The sequence below is a fragment of the Taudactylus pleione genome, unplaced genomic scaffold (assembly GCF_031769625.1).
Source record: "Taudactylus pleione unplaced genomic scaffold, aTauple2 ptg000095l, whole genome shotgun sequence".
Taxonomy (NCBI): Eukaryota; Metazoa; Chordata; class Amphibia; order Anura; family Myobatrachidae; genus Taudactylus; species Taudactylus pleione.
Window position 1 is genome coordinate 37,150,238 of NW_028284497.1, and position 9,379 is coordinate 37,159,616.

Sequence of the window (9,379 nt, forward strand, 5' to 3'; positions counted from 1 at the left end):
GGAAGTATTTGTACCAATAGCTTGAGCAAGAAAATGCACACATGAAAATCTGCAATTACGTAAGTCCAGCTGAACAACAATAGAACGTGCATCAAGTTTACCTCAGGAGCAACAAGTGTCTATACTTATTCACTGAGATACCATAAAGAAAACATAGAGATAGTGTAGAGTTGTGGCTCAACAGTGTTAGTAATAAATGCAAAGGTGACATTACCCTATTTGAACACAATACAAACATATAATGAGTGTCATATACACAAGAGAGAATATTGTCTTGTGAGTGTTATTAATAAATGCTAAAGTTGCATTTGGCATATACATCATGTCTTTGATGGTTTTGACCACTGGATGTAAAGGTGTAATAATAATAATAATAATAATAATAATAATAATACATACATAACCAGGCATTATTATTATTGTCCCTTTAAATCCATGGCCACTTTGTAAATTTACCCCCTTGTACCTAACTATTCCCAAAACATATTCATATTGTTATTAACATGCCCTTCAAATGAAGTACTTTTCCAATATTCTAGAATTGCAGTCAAATGTGTAACTAATAGAGATGCCAAATTCAGTATAACACAATATAATCTTAGGATTGCTAGTATCTGATGCATCATATTTTTATACTGAAAATGTTTTGTCAGTTATATTTTAAATGAACAGCTTCTCTGTGGGCAGTATTCACCAAAGGCTTCAATTGCTTCATATTGGAAGTCAATCTGCAAACCAGTTGATTATTTCAGAGCCCCTGTGTATGCTTTTCCTCTGCTGATATAACATGAGTGTTTAAGCATAATAAACAGCTAATATACTTACTCACATGTACGGTTTATATCTGTTGAAGGATCTGAAAAACTGCACTGTAAACAGTTGTGAATTTTCCTATGGTAACGAAAAGATTGTTTAATAGTCTCTAGAAGTGGGAGAGGAGCACAGAGAGGTTTTTGTGTCTGGCTAATATCACTGTTTAATTCCCAATAACAAACCTGTTTTATTATAAGTAGTGTTTTTTCCATCACTGAGCCTTGACTTTGGCATAATATTTATAAATTGGCACCATCTCCAAATCTAGTCCTTTTGCAAGTAGAGTTTGCAATAAATCTTAAAGCATTGAAAGAAACTCACTTCAGTTATCTGATAATCTTATTAAGATATCTGGATTACATAGATGTGTTATTGAGGATCATTTAAAGGGCCACTGAAAATAAAGTACAAAATTACACTCTACCCCATGAATAAACAATATTAATATCGAAGGTACTTTTCTCAGGGATGGTTTCTTTATTAAAAATGGATGATGGTGAATTTCAAAGATATTTGAATATAAAATACCTAATTTAAGGCCAAAAATTATGGAAACAATTATCTTTAGTACCGGGGAATCGGAGTAAAAAATATATCATATATTCATAATAAAACCTTGCCGAATAGAACATATACAAAAAATACAACATAGAGAAACAAAGTCTATCTTTAGTGCAGAGGAACATCTGGAGAGAACACAAATGATCACATATAAAGAGAAAGAAAATGAAAAGAAAGATCTATCATTCATTACGCAATTTAATAGCAATACAAAAACTTTTGAAAATATAATAAATAAACATTGGAACATCCTCAGATGGATAATGATATAAAACCTCTTATTCCAGAAAACCCTCGAATCATTTACAGAAAAGCAAATAATCTGAAACAAGATTTAGTGAAAAGTTTCATACCTCTAGAAAACAAACTTCATATTACAAGAAAAGGTCATCACTATTGTCTGAAATGTGTAGGATGTGAAAATGGAAGAAAATCAACTACTAGACCCCTACAGGAATTTAAATCAAAGGTAACTGGAAAAGTATACAAATCAAAGGAATTGACATCATGTGAAAGTAAAGAAGTCATCTATCTCCTAGAATGTCCTTGTGCATTACAATATGTCGGCCAAACAAAAAGACAATTCAAGATAAGGCTGGCCGAACATATCCACAATATAAAAAAGGCCTTACAACACATAGTTTATCCAATCATTTTTTGGAGAAGCATGAAAGAAACCCAGAAGGTCTATAATTTATTATAATACCAAAAATTCAACAAAATTGGAGAGGTGGTGACATAGTCAATGCCCTGAGAAGAATAGAAAACCCTATAGCCCTGTGGGCTTAATATAGACAGCGAATTAACAGCCTTTTTATAATTATACATGATCTTTTAACATACATTAGTATAACTAACAAAAGAACACTTTTGTGAGTGGTACCAATTTTTACACGTGGTTAATTTAAAATAGAAGGAAAAACAAATATTCATTTTTTATTTATTTATTCTTGAGAATTTTTTTATTTATCATTAAACACTATATGAGTTTTAAAATGGAAGCCAGGCACATGGATACCGCCTTTTTCTGATTCATTTCCGGCAGGAAGTTTTGGTTATTAATTGAAATTAATAAATGTTTTTAGGTATTTAAAGACAGCCTGATGCTACCTATGCCATCCTTGACAAAGTGCACATGACGCACAAAATGCGTTGGAGGCAAGTGGTGGATCCCCCTGTAGCATTGGACAGTCCAGCAATCCACCCGTTCATTCTGCCCGCACGGACTCTGGTGACATCATCAGCCGTGGCCGCGTTTGGCCCTGACGCCAGCAACATACAGTGGAGCAGGAGCTGAGGCCAAGCTCCAATATCACGTTCCCCGACTGAACCTATACTCACTCACTGGAGAGATTGGAGGATCTAATTCAGGGTAAGATAGGGACAGTTGGCATCTGATGATTGCGGTAGATTGATTTTGCAAACGGGACCCACCATTACATTGTCCAAAAGGAGCTATAAACACTCTATTAACCATTATTTTACAGGTACCATGCATTCATTATATATAGCGCTCGATTCTTTTGTTATTTATCCACTATCCCTAATTGAGCTGCTTTTATTATTTACATATAGTGCAGTAGCCACAATACTAATTTAATATTGCAGAAAATGTCTCGCCACAGGTTTATCACTCATGTCTTCTTCTATAGCTTGTCTAATAAAGCATATATGGTTTGCTATATATTCTCTAAAATTCCATGACATCTTCACAACATAGTAAAGGCCACATTAAAATGTAAATCACATGAGATGACGTACATGTGAGCCAGTGTCTTGTAGGTATTTTCATTTCAGTGTGGGGATGCACAAATTCTTTCCTGGCTAGCACGCCATTACATGTCGTGCACTCCATGCAGCGAAAGCACCCCATCTTCCTCCCTGGCAGCCATGTACCTCTAGTTTTTTTCTTTAAGTTTTTCATTGGTTGCATAAGTAGCTACTTTAAATTTGGTCCTCATTTGAAGGACAACAGTGGAGGTTGTGCTGCATTTTGTAAAGCCGGATCTGTGCCAATGATAAGCCAGTGATTTTTAACTGACTTGGCAAATTGTGTGGCTTTAGTATTAAACTGGGTGGTAATAACCATGCTTGTATCAGTCACTATGGTAACAAGACCTCTCATTGTTGCATACATTTTTTCAACTCATACATATATGTATAATCAAAACTATGGCCTTGGTACAAATTATTTTTTCACATAGTCCCCATACTTGTCTAAGCATTTGTTCCAATGGTACACCAAGGCATCTATTCTGGCATAGAAGAAATCAGTGTCAAGCACTTGAAGCCAGGACATGATGGCTTGCTGAACTTCACCGTCAGTTGGGAATAGCCTGGTGCTTCTTCAGTGGTCCAATAAGATGAAAATCACTCAGTGCCAGGTCAGAGCTGTAGGGAGGATGGTCCAGTACCTCCCAATGGTAGCACCGTAATAACTCATGTGTGCAGTTGGCTGAGTGTGCCTGGTGTTATTGTGCAGCAAAAGATGCCTGTTCACAGCAACCCAGGTAATTTTCCACAAATTGCACTCTCCAACTGGCTCACAATCAAAGTGTCACAATAGTGGACAGCATTCATAGTATCTCCCTTGGAGAGAAAATCATCAAGAAGCACACCCTTGTGGTTCCTAAAGACGGTCACAAGAGATTTTTAGCTCTTCAGCAATATCACTAACTCTAATGTGTCTGTTCTGAATCAGACTTTCAATGTGGCACAAATTGTCATCTGTGGTAGATGTGCTTGGCTGGCCATATCGCTGTTCATCTTGAACGTCTGTCCTGCCATTATTAAAGGCAGTGCACCAAACCCAAACCTGTTGCCGTGACCTGACACTAACACTGTACACTTAGACAAGTTGGCGATGAATTTCAGCTGCTGATGTGCCCTTTAGATGCATAAATCTGATCGCAATAAGCACCACAATGTTTGACCATGTTTCTTCCAGCCCCGCAATCTTACCACTGATGCTGTGATGTTAAGTAGTGGTCTACCTGCTCTGGCCTGGTGGGAAAATAGAATGCAATAGAGAACATTACACATGTAAGAGGTCTTGTTACCTTACTTATTGAACCACACTGGTATATGCATTACAAAGAGCATCCTAGTTACTTCTACACAATACAGAGAGCATTATAGTGACCTATAAACAATAGGGAAAGCATATTAATCAACATATATGTACAATAGAAAGAACATTTTACTCTCCTAGATTAAATGCAGAATGCATCTATACAATATACAATTGTGAACATCTTACTGACCAAACTACAAAACAGACAGCATCTGATTAAACAATATAGAATACATTTTTATGACCCTTACTCAAAACACAATACATCTCAGTGATTGCTGTTCAACAGCAACCCTGTTTTAGAGGTCACTAAGATGCAGACCTCAAATCTTTAGTGGCTTTATAATGTAGGTGCCTCAAAGTAGTTGACATTGGCGAGGGTTGGTGCAATAAAGCTACACTATGGAGGAGGCCTGTGTAAAGTAGCTAACAATGCAGTCTGCAATGCTGGTGGGTTCATAGTCTTTGGTATTACCAATATGTACAATGAGGTTCTTCGCAAAATGGTTGTGAATTAAAGAACTTTGTGTGTATAGTTTTTGTATAAATATGTATGGTGGGAATGAGGAAATCGGAAGTAAGAAAACTAAGAGTGCTACCACAGCAATGGCCTTATATAGTATTAACCTGGCTTTACTTCTCTATCCTTATGATATTAACTCATCCATATCTGAATGCATTGCTGCACACACACTTCTAATTTCATTTGCAGCATCTCCAAAACAAAACTTTGGAGTTCAGTTGTGTACAGTTGGTTTAAATGAACTTTGACAATCACATAGACCAGAATAAAATCCAACAGACATTTACAGGTGCTGCTAATTAGCCTTGCTTGTGACTTACAAGTGATTCCAGGAAACCCTGGACTGGAGCTCACTACCATGCTGTTTATTGCTCCATCTCTGCACCAACCTACTGCTCCACATTAACTTCACGTGTAAGCATGCTGTCCCTGTCACACTCCTTCCACCTTAGCTTCAACCATCCTGGTGAAGCTAAAACTTTTTCAGGTGAGCTCTTTGCCTTGCCCACCTCTATTTGTAATAAGCAAAAGAAAGAAAGTAAGGCTATTCATTGGGGCACACTTATAAGCATTCGTAAATATTATATGAAAATATAACTTTTAATAAGTATGTATAAAAATTATTAGTAAGAGGTACCAGGGTTAAACAATTTATATTGGCGAACTTATTTATTAGACAATTTCTGCATATCACCAAAACATTCCAAATTAAAGTAAAAATAAAAACGTTTCATATATTATTACATAATGGATACCATTGATACTGATATACAAGCTACACTGTGTGCAGTCCTATGATCCTCACTGATCAGTGCAAAATTACCTACAACACCTGGTATTCCTAGGGCAGTGTTTCCCAACCTCAGTCCTCAAGGCACACTAACAGTCCTCGTTGTAGAGATATCCATGCTTTATCACAGATTGTTAAATCAAATAACTGAGGTACTAATTAAGACACCTGTGCTCAACTATGGCTATCCTTAAAACCTGGACTGTTAGTGTGCCTTGAGGACTGTGGTTGGGAACCTCTGTCCTAGGGGGTCTCCCACACTAGTACTGACCAGGCCTTTCACTGTATCACTTCCAAGATCAGACGAATTCGGGCCTAGTCAGTGAAGTATGGCTGTAGGTATTTATATGTCACTGAAACCATAAGGGGATTTACCTTATGCACACAGTCTGAGCTTGCTTAAAATGTAGGACTAATCTCACCAGGAGAGTCCATTTATTAAGATTTAGCTTTCACGGAAAGTGATGCATAAGCATACCTTACTTGTGATGCAAACAATAAATATATAATATAAGCATATATGAATGTTGATAATAACATAAATGAGCATCACATTAATCGTTGTATCCTATTGTACATTCCAAAGTATCCAAAAGTAATGCACTTATATAGGTATTCTGTATGATGACAAGTAAGATGATAAATCACAGAGTAAATGATTTTTACACATACATTAGTCACATATAGAAATGTGCCCCAAACTTTAGGCCATCTATTCATAAAGGACCTATAATTTTGAAGTGCCAAAGATTAACCTCACAAATGCTGTGGCCACACTAAACAGATTAATCCCTTATTCACACTGTGGTAAACCAAAGGTTTAAACAAGTTGAAGTAAATTCAGTAATAAAAAGGAAGGCTCAATATCCTAATTTAATCCTCAATATTTTCATGGGTAAGCATTCATGTATCAAAAATAGCACATGAAGAGCCAGAAAAAGAGTTGCAGCACATAGAAAATGGTGTGTAATATCAGCAATGTGTTAAGTACACTAAGGCACATTAAATCATTACCAGACTGGTCAGATATATAGCCTGGCAGTCATAATACAATACCAAATCGGGGTGATATAGAGTCCAGTCCATGCACTGACTAGGTTTCCTGATATAGAAGCAGATTGTCATCCAGAGAGGACGTGCGTTTTGCCCACATAGAGGCTTGTTCACCTCATGTAAATCTCCTAACAAACGGTGACCTTATTTAAACGTGTGGCATATACACATCACTTACCCGCAGATAAGGTTCCGACTTACTGCTGTAAGATTAGCGCTGTGGTTTTCTGTGGATATAACACTCACTACATTTTTACAAGGCAATCTATTGTGATCCAGGTAGGCAGAGCAACTATCCCGATCAGCGCTAATCTTACAGCAGTGAGTCGGAACCTTACCTGTGGGTAAGTGATGTGTATGTGCCACACGTTTAAAAAAGGTCACCGTTTATTAGGAGATTTACATGAGGTGAACAAGCCTCTATGTGGGTGAAACGCGCGTCCTCTCTGGATGACAATCTGCTTCTATATCAGGAAACCTAGTCAGTGCATGGATTGGACTCTATATCACCCCAATTTGGTATCATATTATGACTGCCAGGCTATATATCTGACCAGTCTGGTAATGATGTAATGTGCCTTAGCGTACTTGTTAACACATTGCTGATATTACACACCATTTTCTATGTGCTGCAACTCTTTTTCTGGCTCTTCATGTGCTATTTTTGATACATGAATGCTTATCCATGAAAATATTGAGGATTAAATTAGGATATTGAGCCTTCCTTTTTACTTCAACTTGTTTAAACTGTTGGTTTACCACAGTGTGAATAAGGGATTAATCTGTTTAGTGTGGCCACAGCATTTGTGAGGTTAATCTTTGGCACTTCAAAATTATAGGTCCTTTATGAATAGATGGCCTAAAGTTTGGGGCACATTTCTATATGTGACTAATTTATGTGTATAAATCATTTACTCTGTGATTTATCATCTTACTTGTCATAATACAGAATACCTATATAAGTGCATTACTTTTGGATACTTTGGAATGTACAATAGGATACAACGATTAATGTGATGCTCATTTATGTTATTATCAACATTCATATATGCTTATATTATATATTTATTGTTTGCATCACAAGTAAGGTATGCTTATGCATCACTTTCCATGAAAGCTAAATCTTAATAAATGGACTGGTGTGATTAGTCCTACATTTTAAGCAAGCTCAGACTGTGTGCATAAGGCAAATCTCCTTATGGTTTCAGTGACATATAAATACCTACAGCCATACTTCACTGACTATGCCTGAATTTGTCTGATCTTGGAAGCGATACAGTGAAAGGCCTGGTCAGTACTGGTGTGGGAGACCCCCTAGGAATACCAGGTGCTGTAGGTAATTTTGCACTGATCAGTGAGGATCATAGGACTGCACACAGTGTAGCTTGTATACCAGTATCCATGATATCCATTATGTAATAATATATGAAACGTTTCTATTTTTACTTTAATTTGGAATGTTTTGGTGATATGCAGAAATTGTCTAATAAATAAGTTTACCCATATAAATTGTTTAACCCTGGTACCTCTTACTAATAATTTTTATACATACTTATTAAAAGTTATATTTTAATATAATATTTACAAATTCTTATAAGTGTGCCCCACCGAATAGCCTTACTTTCTTTCTTTTGCTTATTAGAGTATTCCGTTTTAGGCTATGGGATCACCACCAACATCTATTGATGAAATATTTTGAGTAATGCATCATGGTTGGTTACAGTAAATTCTTGTTACTGCTCTGTGCAGAATCTCTCCCTTTCTTTCTTTTTGTATAAATTTATGCTGATAACCATTCAGCTTCTTATTCCAGCACGAACTGTATAGAATTTGAATTCAATAATAGAGGTTCCTAATTGATAAAAAAATAAAAAAGAATTAATATTAAGTCAAACTCTTTGCCGAGATACAAACAATATATTTTCTTACTAGGAGCCACTTTAGTGATATAATGTCTACATTTTCCCTTAAAAATGAGCTTATTACCAAAAAGAGAAGCCTAGATAACCTTGATGATATTTTTTCGGACGTATCAATATCAAATCCTACTAGAAACAATTGGGAAGAAGACTTATTTCAACTCAAATCTAACTTACAACGTTGAACCCGGGTATCCTGGGACATTACTACTCTGGAAAATTATCTGAAAAACGTAATCACCCCAAGAGGTTTGCAACCTAAAGTATTTTCAGCTTTCCAATTGGCTATGGAGAATTTACGTAAGGATTGGGAGGTTGTTTTGTTGAATTGATAACAGGACCTGATGTCAATTTTGATCAAACACAACCATATCATTCTGGATACATGTGAAAAAGAAATCGAGATACTGGGCAAAAAGTTGGCAAACTGGGAACAGGATACGACATTCCAAAAAATAGTGGAAAAGCACAAAAAAGAACTTGAGATGTACGAATTGGAAACTATAGAGCGGAAGGAGCATAAATATAATAGGGATAAATGGGACTTTCAAATGGGTAACATCTTTAAATGGAACAAACAGACCAGCAATAGACCAAGTTATAAACCTCAAGAATCCTATACATCATCAAAGATTGAATCATCTGGT

General features: G+C 36.2%; 1 pseudogene; it reads left to right on the forward strand.

Moving 5' to 3' along the window:
- Positions 1-8,033: 8,033 nt before the first annotated feature.
- On the forward strand, positions 8,034-8,152 carry LOC148526736 (5S ribosomal RNA; annotated as a pseudogene).
- The last annotated feature ends 1,227 nt before the right edge of the window (positions 8,153-9,379 follow it).